This window comes from Urocitellus parryii, chromosome 3 (assembly GCF_045843805.1).
Source record: "Urocitellus parryii isolate mUroPar1 chromosome 3, mUroPar1.hap1, whole genome shotgun sequence".
Lineage (NCBI taxonomy): Eukaryota > Metazoa > Chordata > Mammalia > Rodentia > Sciuridae > Urocitellus > Urocitellus parryii.
Genome location: NC_135533.1, coordinates 116289386 through 116301678, shown reverse-complemented (window position 1 = coordinate 116301678; position 12293 = coordinate 116289386).

Genomic DNA, 12293 nt, shown 5'->3' with positions numbered 1-12293 from the left:
GACCTCTTCTAAGGTCAGATCTCTCTCAGCGCAGGACCTCGCCGCTCCTTTCCTCCGCACATGACGGTAGAGAACCGCCTGGTGCACTTGTGAGGAGCGATGTCCCTAGAACCTAGCTTCCGGGGAACTGTGGTATTGGCGGGTCTTTTTGGGGGCACTTTCTTCCACCTGTCCGGCCATCCATTTAGAACCACTGCTGCCGGCCCAGATTGGGGCCTTACAGCGGCGACAGCCTTTTCCCTCCACCTGTAGGGCAGGTAGGAGGAAGAATATGGGGGCCAGATTGAGGATCAAGGAAGCACGGTTTAGCGTCTCCTCACCCTGAGTCCTGTCCTCTGCTTCTAACCTTCCCTGCTTTCTGCCTGAGGGCTCACACCTCAGCTGGTGTGGAGGAGTGCTTCTTTCTGGAAATGAAAAGACTTAGGTTTGAATGCCAAATGCTCCACTTTTTATGAGATTTCATCAGCAAGCGACTTTGCCTCTCTGAATTCCAGCTCCTTTTTTCACTAATTGGCTTGGCGTGGGGAGGGGGAGTTGATAATCCCGACTTGAAATCAGCAGGAGGCAAAAGGGAGCTATATAATTCACTTTGTGTAGTGCCTAGCATGGGGATGGCTTCTTGTAACCACTTCCTAGTGCTCCCTACACAGCCTTCCTCCCCTGCCTACCTGGCCAGGCTTTGTAGAGGAAGTCACAGTGAAAGCAGTGGCCCAATGAAAGCAGACCTGTTATCAGTTTATCTGCTTCCCAGAGCTGTGGGTTTCTGGACAGTGGCAAGTCTGATTTTGGGGATGGATGCTCTTGGCAGTTGCAGCCCAGCAGCCTGTGGACCAGCCTATGCCATCTGACTGTCCTGCTACATTCTGGTCATTTCCCCTTCCCCACACAATGAAGCCAGTTCCTCCTTTCAGAACTCAGTAGCCTTCTCTCTCTCCCTGGGTTCCCTGTCATTTTAATCCTACCTCTGTGGTAGTACCTGGTCACATGCCTCAAGTCACTCTTTTCTCCTACTGTGTGCCAGGCGGGAGGCACTGTTTTGGGACCCAGAAGTGAATCAGACCCCATCCTGCCCTTCCAACAATAAGAAATGATACTTGACAATTAGAATACAAAAACAAGATTAATGCCCTAGGAGAAGCAGCAAGTGTCTAGAAGTTTAGATAGGGCAGAATTTGCTTTTTGTTTTTATTTCTGTTTTAGCAGTGCTGGGATCAAACCCAGGAACTTGTACATGCTAGGCAAGTACTCTACTACCAAGCTATGTCCTTAGCCCTCCTCCCCACTTTTTTTTTTTTTTTTTTTTTATATATAGCCTCTTACTAGAGGCTGGCCTTGAACTTGCAACTTTTCTGCCTCCCTGATTACAGGTACATGGCACCACATGTGGCTTGAGAATTTGCTTTGGATTGAAGAATTCAAGAAGGCTTCGCGGAGGGAGTGGCATTTGACTTGGGCCTTAAAATGTGGGCTGGGACAGGACATGGAAGGGAGATTCATTCATTCCATGCCAGCATAGTGGCAAGAACTGTTTTGGTGGTGGTTGGTTGGAAGTTCCGCTACAACCAGGAGGCAGAAAGAAGAGTAGGCAGGGGACCCTCAGATCCTTGATGTGGCCTTGCTTAATAGCATCTGCCATACTGTACCATGGGGTCCTTGTGCACAGAGCCCTGTTTCACTGACATGCGTCCCCACAAGCCCTGCAGCCTGTGCACAGTACCTTGTACTGTGATTGTTAATAAATGTAAGCTGAATACATGAGTGCCAATATAGTGCCAGGGGATAGGACTGGTAAAGGAGAGATAAGCAAAGACCATTCATTTAACAGCAAGGGAAACTGAGGTCCAAAGAGTGCCTGAAGTTGTTTGGCATGACTGATGTGGGTGCCCAGTGCCTGGCATATAGAAGAAGCACAGTCCTACCTTTCCCCTCCTGCCTGGGACTACCACAGAGCTAGACCCAGGAGTGTATGATCATCCCATCTCACCTCCCAGAGTCATGCCCTGGCTACATCAAAATTCAAGGCTTTCGGGGTAGGAGTTGTAGCTCAGTGGTAGAGCACTTGCCTAGCTTGTGTGAGGAACTGGGTTCAATTCTCAGCACTACATATAAATAAATAAATAAAATTAAAAGGTCCTTCAACAATAAATAAATAAAAATAAAAATATAAAATATAAAAACAACAGAGACATGAGATGGGAGGGAAAGGGAGAGAAAAGGGAAATTGCATGGAAATGAAGGGAGACCCTCATTGCTATACAAAATTACATATAAGAGGTTGTGAGGGGAATGGGAAAATAAACAAGGAGAGAAATGAATTACAGTAGATGGGGTAGAGAGAGAAGATGGGAGGGGAGGGGAGGGGGGATAGTAGAGGATAGGAAAGGTAGCAGAATACAACAGTTACTAATAGGGCATTATGTAAAATTGTGGATGTGTAACCGACGTGATTCTGCAATCTGCATTTGGGGTAAAAATTGGGAGTTCATAACCCACTTGAATCTAATGTATGAAATATGATATGTCAAGAGCTTTGTAATGTTGTGAACAACCAATAAAAAAAGAAAAAATATATAAAAACAATAAATTAAAATTTAAATTAAAAAAAAACCCTCAAGGCTTAGGAAAATGGAAAGTAGAATGCTCCCCTTCTATCTCCTCATATAAAAGCAGTAGAAGGCAGAGGCAGGCTGCAGCAGACCCTTTAAAAGACACTTGGAAGGACTTTGCCCCTGGTGTGGCCTCTACCATAGAGATCTGCTGTGGGGCACAGAGTGAAGATGGAGGAGCTGGAAGGTCCCTGGTCCCACCTCTGCCAAGAGTCTTCAGGAGGTTCCAGCAGCCCTGCCCTAATTAGAGGTTGTAGGCCTCTGGCTTGGGGCAGGGCAGAGCTGCTTTCCTTACTGGATATATGGTTAAGATCTTTATTTAAGACCCTTCCAGGGGCAGGATGTTCTTTACAGGGTAGGGCACACTCAAAGAAAAACAGCAGAACAGCCCCTTATATTAGGCCATTGCTTTACAGGTCACAATGCACTTACAAATAAATCTAGCTTCTCACTTAAGATAAAAACCTAAGAATTCTCCCTCCAATCCGCCCCTCTCAGGTTCTGTGGCTGTCCATTTCTCCTTCTTCCACTAAGACTTACCTATGTCTGGCCCACTGTGAAAAAGGTTAGTTAAGCTGATAATATCAATCCTAGATAAATAACCTGGCTCCAAGTGAGAAGAGACTCTTTTACCCTCAGCTTTTCTCGATTCCCCAACCCCTGCCCTAGAGTTCTCCCTCTCTGCTTCCCCCGATCAAGAATCTTCAGTGGGTCCCCAGTTCCTTCAGAAGTCAGCCTAGTCCCAAGGACTTGTGTTCAAGGCCTATTCCCATCTCTTCCCAGCATCCCTTCCACACAATTTAATTTTGGTCAAAGAAGCTCCCCTGCTGTCCCTCAAACATACCTTTGCCCTCCTTTGTCAGAATTCTTGTTCCGTCCTATTCCTCCTATGTTGTCCTCCTCATTCCTCAAGGCTCTGCTGCTTGTAGGAATTTCCTGAACTACCCAATGACCTCTGCCATCCAGAAATCCCTCTCTCCTCACTTTGACTCAGACTCCTTTATATTGTGGAGGTGACCATCAAGGGACAGCCTGGCCCAATAGGAAGAACCTGGCCTCCTGGGTCAGGCAGGCTAGAGGTAAGAAGCTTCCCTAATGGGGTATGTGGTCCAGAGTATACCTTGCTGGGACTGTGGGTGGGGGAGCATGGAATGTGTGAACAACTGAAAAGAGGCTGTTGGAGTATAGAGATTTAGGAGGAACGTGGAGGTTAGAGTCCAAGTTTTGGAAGTTAGGAGCCTGAGGTTTTGATTCTTTGAGGAGACAGCTCCTAGCACTGTTCCTGAAATTAATGTTCTGCAGTGACTATTCAGCAACCAACATGTGTGCTTGGTTGCTGAATAGCCTTCTACTGCTTCTGTGTGAGGTCCCCTTTGAGCTGCTTCTCTGTGTCCTCTGGGCCTTTGTATCTTCCTCACTAAAAGGAGGGCATTGGCCTCAAGATCAAAGCCCCCTCCTCCATGCTCTGACCTCAAATCAGGTGATGCCAGTGTGAGAGCGGGTGGCACACAGATTGGCACAGTGAGAGTGAAAAAGAACGGTCTTTTAAACTCTTCAACAAATATTTGTGGAACACTCTACTTCCATGGGGCCAGGGCAGGGGAACTTTCTGGAAAGCTCTTGTGCTCTCGGAGCAGCCAGGCAGAAAGGCCCAGACTCAACTGGAGCCTCCTCCCCTCCTCCCAGCCCCGCCATGTGGAACTGTAGCTGCCTCAGGTCACCTGCCTTCTCTGGGTGCCTGTAACCTGGGGAGAAAACTAATCCTTACCTCTCTCCCTGAGGGGGACTATGAGAATTCCAAGCAACATAATGGATGGAAAAGTGGTAGATGCATGGGGGGGAGGGATTATTATCTTTACAATCATGGGTTGTTTATGAAGGCACAAGAGAGTTGAGAAACTGAGCCTTCACCACTCCTCCCTGGGAGATCCACTTCCTTCTCACTTCCGCAGTCCACCCAGGATTTGTGAAAACACAAATCCTCTCCCAGCCTTGCTTTCCACACCCAAACCCCTGATTAAGTCCCTTACCTTCCTGGGTATCATTGTCTAATCCCTAATCTCTTTCTCACCAGTCTCCAGTTGTCTCGGAGAGTCAAATCCCTTTAGAATAAGGTGGCCCAGTTAGCTGTGAACAGAAAGGCTGGGGGCAGGGAGCTGGGATCTCAGGACTCCACCCCCACCCCAGGGGACAAGAGAGTGGGAAGGGGGTTGGAGACCCCACTCCAGCTCTGGCACTAACTGGCAGGAGTCTGGAGACTCCCCATGGGGAGGGTGGGCCACCATTTCTACTTTTACCCCCTGCATCTAAGATGGAGTCTGGATTCCATCAGCAGGTTGTTCTTTCCACACCAGAGAAACAGAGTGGCATGAGGGTGAGCCTACGGATTCTGGAGCTAGATGACCTGCGTCCAAGTCCTCGTTCCAAACCTTGAAAAGTTACCTGACCTCAGTGCCTCAGTTTCCTACCCAGAAAATGGCTGGGATGAGATCAAATGAGGTTTTTACAAAAAGGAGCTGGAATCTAGGGAATGTATTGGCTGTTTTCTATGGTGTACTTCCTGTTTCTTCCTCCAGAAATTCTAGCCATTCAGACATCAGCCCACATGCCACCTCTCAGGCCTTCCTGCTCCTGGAACTGAGCTGAGATAGCCCCCAGCCCCCAAACCCTTTCTAAAGCTGTTTTATCTATCGCCTTCTTATGGCACTTAGTGGTGTATGTCATTAAGATTAACTCTCTGTTCTCAAAGGCAAGAGCCATTGTCAGTCATGGTCACTGCTCTATGCCTGACACCTGGAACCTAGGAAGCCATTTGTGGGTACTGCTGGACACTCACCTGGAGGACTGGTCTGAGGAAAGGAGCAGGTGTCCCCTCTTGTCCCTTACCACAGTTGGCAGCTGTTGTTCTACATCTTCCCTGTGTGATCAAGGGTGAGTTACTAGCTGGGGCAGTGGTGCATACCTGTAATCCCAGCAGTTTGGGAGGCTGAGGCAGGAGGATTGCAAGTTCAAAGCCAGCCTTAGCAATTTAGAGAGGCCCTAAGCAGTTCAGTGAGATCCTGTCTCTAAATAAAATACAAAAAAGGGTGGGGGATGGATGTGGTTCAGTGGTTAAGAGTCCCTGAGTTCAATCCCTGGTAATAAAAAAAAGAAAAAAAAAGTGAGTTACTAACGCTCCTTGGACATCAGGGTGAGTAGAGGGAGATAACTGGACAACCAAGGAACAATCTAAGATTTTTTCTTCCTTTTTTTTTTTTTTTTTTTGTTGTTGTTGTTATCAAGGATTGAACTCAGTGGGCTTAACAACTGAGCTACATCTCCAGCCCATTTTTTAACTTTTTGAGACAGGGGTCTCGCTAAGTTGCTTAGGGCCTCACTAAGTTGCTGAGGCTGGCTTTGAACTTGCAATCTTCCTGCCTCAGCTTCCTGAGCCACTGGGATTACAGGTAGCACCACCACACCCAGCACAGTCTAAGATTTTTCTAAGACAATTTGTTTCACATTTTGGGGTTCATGCCTACAAGGGCAAGGGACCTCCAGGAATTTCCAAGTAATAAAAATATCACCCTCACCCAGCCTAGCCTTCTCTTGTTGCCAGTGGGCCTGAAGCTACCATGGATGGTGTGATTCTGTGAGTCAGGCACTTCCTTCCTCAAAGACCCTTTTTGTACAAATTGGACCCCAGTATGGCCCCCTTCTCTGGGGGCCAGTCTGCCACCTGGTGGCAGTTTCATAACATTGGCCCTCTTTGTGGTCTCTGGAACAGACACTTATTCCAAATGTGGATTTGCCTTTCCTGTCCTTGGTTCTTCTGCCAGAACCACCATTCCTGGACTCATGGCAAACCTTGTCCTTTTCATAGCGGTCTGTACAGCTTGGTGTCTGACTGAGGAACTCATTTCCAGGAAAGAAAGAGCAGAAGAGGACTCATGTTCATGGAATTCATTGGCCTTACTGTGTACCTATTCCTCTAAAACTTTCCACCACCCCATCCCATCCCGAACTGGGAATATACATTCCATGCCTGGTCCTTTCATTAACAGTTTCATTTATTTCAAGGTTCCCCTGCAACTTTAGGGCTTAAGGAGAGACAGAGGAATTAGGGTCCCCTCCACATAGGTCATAGCCTAGGGCAGGAAACCTTGTATTCCAAGAAACAAGCTACTTGGAATCACAGAATGTCTGATGGAAAGCCTTCCAAATCCTTTTGTCCAAGTTCCCATGTTATAGCTGGGGACACAGGCCAATAGAGAAGAGGCTTACCTGGAACTACATGGTAAAAGAGTGACAATCCTCTCCTCATTCACTCCACATCTTGTCCCAGAAGTCAAGTAAGTTAGGATCTGTGGGCTCTGAGAGGGCCTAATGGGCTGAGCATCCTGTTTGTCCATTCCTGCCTCCTGGGGTCCTCCTCACTTGCTCCACTCCAGGCAGGGCCTCCAAGTCCCTCATCTACTTGCAGTCAATTCTGACCCTTGGTTTCTGGTTGCCTCCCTTCTTGGGATTATGCTCTTTCTACCTCATACTACTCCATATTTCACAGCTCCTTCACATGCCCACAAATCTCACTGCACAGGGGCTGGGGATGTGGCTCAAGCGGTAGCGCGCTCGCCTGGCATGCGTGCGGCCCGGGTTCGATCCTCAGCACCACATACCAAAAAAGATGTTATGTCCACCGAAAACTAAAATAAATAAATAAATAAATAAAAATAAAAAAAAATCTCACTGCACAGCATCAAGTCCCTGGCTGGGCTGGGCTATACCTACTCATATTGAGAAGATATCCTTAAGTTCTTGTTCTCCAGGATAACCAAGGGCTACCTCATGGGAGGACAGTCCACAGGGTACCTCTGGTTACCTACCACGTTTGTAAGGAGTGGCAGCTCCTACTGACAAAAGCCTAGGATGTGGGTATATGTGTGTGTGTGTGTGTGTGTATACACACACAATGTATATATACATGTATATACATATATGTTGGTATATAGAAATGTTTCCTAGGAAGGAACAATTTATGAGTGATGATCTGTGTTTGATTGGGGCCTATGCTGGGGATAGGTGATCAAGAACCCCTGCATGGGTGGAGCAAGGGCAAGAAGAAAGTAGTTGGGAAAATGATAGGCAGATCATGGAATCAACAGTCAGACTGATGACAGGTATGCCCTTGTAGCACTGTTATTGGGGCTGAGAAATGGGCTGGGATGTTCACAGAATGGGAGAAGCAAGACTTTCCAAGGGCAGCAAAGAGCCTCCAGAGTATACATTGCAACTTATTATTATTACTAAGTATTAAGGATTCAACCCAGAGGCACTTTGCCACTAAGCCACATCCCCAGTCCTTTTCAAAATGTGTTTATTTTGAGACAGAGTCTCACTAAGTTCCCTAACCTGGCCTTGACTTGGGATCCTCCTGCCTCAGCCTCCCATGAAGTTGGGATTATAAATGTTTGCCACAGCACCCAGTGTATCACCATGATTTCCTTCATAGTTTTGTTCCATCTGAATATATGCCTAAATAATATAGTCAATTCCATGTGCTGGATCATTTTTCTTGTGGTGAAATTCACAGAACATAAAATTAACCATTTTTTTTTTGAGAATTTTTAACATTTTATTTCTTAGTGTTCGGCGGACACAACATCTTTGTTGGTATGTGGTGCTAAGGATCGAACCCGGGCCGCACGCATGCCAGGCGAGCGCGCTACCGCTTGAGCCACATCCCCAGCCCAAAATTTTAACCATTTTTAAGTGAAAATTTTAATGGCATTTAACACATTATTGTGCAACCATCACCTCTATCTAGTTCCAAACATTTTCATCACGCTGAAGGGAAACCCTGTTTCCGTTAAGCAATCACTCATCATTTCCCCCTAGCTCTCCAACCACCAGTCTACTTTCTATCTCTATGAATTTGCCTATTCTGGATATTTCATACAAATGGAATTATAAAATATGTGATCTTCTATATTTGGCTTCTTAGTATAATGTTTTCTTTTCCCTCCCTCCCTCCCTCTTTCTTTCTTTCTTCTTTCTTTCAGGAATTGCACCCAGAAGTACTTAACCCCTGAGCCACATCCCCAGCTCATTTTATTTTATTTATTTATTTTGTGTATGTAGTGCTGGGGATTGAACCCAGGGCCTTGTACATGCAAGTCATTTCATTTTTAATTTTGAGCAAATTCTTGCTAAGTTGCTTAGGGCCTATCTTAAGTTGCTGAGGCTGGCTTTGAATTTGCCATCCCCCTGACTGAGCCTCCTGAGCCACTGGGATTACAGGTGCATGTCATCATGCCCAGCTTAATATAATGTTTTCAAGGTTCTATGATGCATCATATATCAGTACTGTATTCCTTTTTATGGCTCAGTGTTATTCCATTGTATGTGAATACTGAATTGTTTATCTATTCTTGTTTATGGACAATTGGGTTGTTTCCACCTTTTGGGTATTATGTATAATGCTACTGTAAACAGATGAGTATAAGTATTTGTTTGAGTCCCTGATTTCAGTTCTTTTGGATACATACCTAGAAGTGAAATTGGTGGGTCATGTTAATTCTATGTTTAACTTTGTGAGAAACTGCCAGCCATGGACAAGGTTTAGATTTCCCAACATTTTCATCCACATTTATTATTTTTTAATTTTTGGGGAACAGTCATACTGTTATCCACATTTACTATACCAGTTCACATTCCTACTGTTGATCCATTATGAATTAATTTTTGTACATGGTGTTAGGTAAGGGTCCAACTACATACTTTTGCATTTAAATATTCAGAGCCCCCATTTCTTGAAGAAACTGTTCTTTCTCTCATTGAGGTATTGGCACCTTTTCAAAAATCAATTCCATGGGTTTATTTCTGAACTCTGAATTCTCTTCCATTTGTCTATGTCTGTTTTTATGCCAGTACCACACTGTTTTGTAAAGAAATGGAAGAGAATTCAGAGTTCAGAAATAAACCCATGGAATAAATAATAAATAAACCTGTTCATAGTAGGTTTAAGTCTTCTAACTGTGTTCTTTTTAAATATTTTGCTATTCAGGGCCCCTTGCAGTTCCATATGAATTTTGGGATATGTTTTCCATTTTTTCAAAAAAGAACATTAGAGTATTGATAGGATCTGGGTGCGGTTCCATACACTTCTAAATCCAGCAAGAGGCTGAGGCAGGAGGACTGGAAGTTCAAGGTCAGCCTTAGCAATTTAGCAAGGCCCTGAGCAACTTTCAAGACCCTGTCTCAAAGTAAAAAATAAAATGGGCGGGGATGTAGCTCAGTCCCCAGTAAACCCCCCAACACACACACACACACACACACACACACACACACACACAATTTCAATAGGGATTAGTTGGGCATAGTGGCACATGCTTGTAATTCCAGCTACTCAAAAGACTGGGGCATGGGGGCTGGGGTTGTGGTTCAGTGGTAGAGTGCTTGCTTGACATGTGTGATGCACTGGGTTCGATTCTTAGCACCATATATAAATAAATAAATAAAATGTCCATCAATAACTAAAAAAAACCAAAAAACCCAACAACATAAAAACAAAAAGACTAGGGCAGGAGGATCACAAGTTTGAGAACCACCTGGGAAACTTAGTGAGACCATTTTTTTTTTTTAAAGAGAGAGGAGAGAGAGACAGACAGACAGACAGACACAGAGAGAGAATTTTAACATTTATTTTTTAGTTTTCGGCGGACACAACATCTTTGTTTGTATGTGGTGCTGAGGATTGAACCCAGGGGGCACGCATGCCAGGCGAGTGCGCTACCGCTTGAGCCACATCCCCAGCCCCTAGTGAGACCATCTTAAAAATATAAAGGACTGGGGATATAGCTCACTGGTAGAGTGCTTATCTAGCATGTGTGAGGGCCTGAGCTCAATCCCCAGCACCATCAAAAAAAAAAAAAAAAAAAATTGAACCTGTAGTGACAATTCATTAGTTTGACTGTCTTTTCATTTATTTATTTTAATTTATTTCAGCAAGGTTTTGTAGTTTACAGTGCACAAGCTTTATTTCCTTTTTGTTTTTATTCATTCCTAGGTATTTTATTATTTCATATACTATTGAAATTGGAATTGTTGTCTGAATTTCCTTTTTGAATTATGGTATATAAAACCACATCTGATATTTGTGTATTGATCTGATATTTTGAGCTTAGCTAGTACATATTATTTGGAGACCCTCTTTTGTGCTCAGCATTCTGCAAGAATTTATCTAGGGTGCTCCTCATAACTGGTTCATTAATTTTTTCTGTTGTATAATATTCTACACATAAAGATACCAAAATATATCTTTAGTTATCTTTTCATATTTATTGGCTCTTTTGTTCAATGCCTATTTGTTTCTTGTGCCCATATCTATATATTTACTTATTCTTCATATGAATCATTTGGTTGCAAATATCTTCTCCCAGTTTGGGACATTTTCTACCACCTTATTCTGCTGTTTTCATTAACAGAAGATTTTTTTTTCATTTTATAATGGATACATTTTCAATATTTTCCTTTACAATTTTGCTTTTACGTCATAAGGAATCTCTTCTGACCTTGAAGTATTGTCCTATTTCTTTCTAAAAAATGTTTGAAGTTTTACTTTTCATGTTTAGGTTCTTAATCCAGAAGGAATTGATTTTCTGTTTATGATATACAGTAGAAGTCCAATTTCACTTCTTTTTCTAGTGGTTAAACTGATAGCTTAGCAAAAATTTTTTCTTTCTTTCCTTTTTTTTTTTTTTTGTACCAGGGATCAAACCCAGGGGCTCTTAACCACTGAACCACATTCCCAGTCCTTTTTGTATTTTGAGAAAAGTTCTTGCTAAATTGCTAAGGCTGGCTTTGAAATTTTAACCCTCCTGCCTCAGCCTACCCAGTTGCTGGGATTACAGGCATGCGCCACCACACCCAGCTTCTTAGCAAAATTTTGGAAGGGTCCACCATGTATCTCCTTTCATTTCCCAAAATGCAACATTCCCTCTGACACACCAGGTTTACACTTTGTCGGTTTCTGGCCTGTTTCATGCCCCATTTGTCTGTTTTTGCACTGATATCAGGCTATTTTAGTCTATCTCACTATTCTTCAGGAATACTTTGACCATTGATGTTGATGGCTGGATCGGAGTTCACTGTAAGATTTTTTTGTTTTTCTGTTTGAACTTTTTATATTATGATAAAATAGTAGGTGAGGTAGTGTCAAGATTCATCTGGCCTTTTTTCTTTTTCTTTCTTTCTTTCTTCTTTTTTTTTTTTAATTTACTGTTCAATTTTTAAAAGCCCCCTGAAGCTCAACATTTAGAGAAACGGACCAATTTTAGGACAGTAGTGAAACCTTCGCCTTCCAATAGGCGTTAGAGATTATTTGTTGGGGGTAGGGCAGTCCTGATTTTTGTCAAGCCCCTTTCACAGATGAAGTAAGTGACGAAAGGGACCCGCCTCTTTGCCCCATCAAGGATCTGTGTGCTTGGGCTAGCCCCGCGCCCTCCAGTCCCTCTTCCTGTCCGCCGGGGACCCTTCCATCTGCTACCCATGTCAATTTCTGTCTTCTGACCTTTGGTCAGATAGAGAGAAACCCAGGGAAGAGCGGGTGTTAACATGATCCTGGCCACACTATGGGCCTCCACAGAGCAAGGGCCAAGACCCACAACCCCAAATGTCCCTCGAAGCCGTCCTTCTCAGGCCCTGATTGCG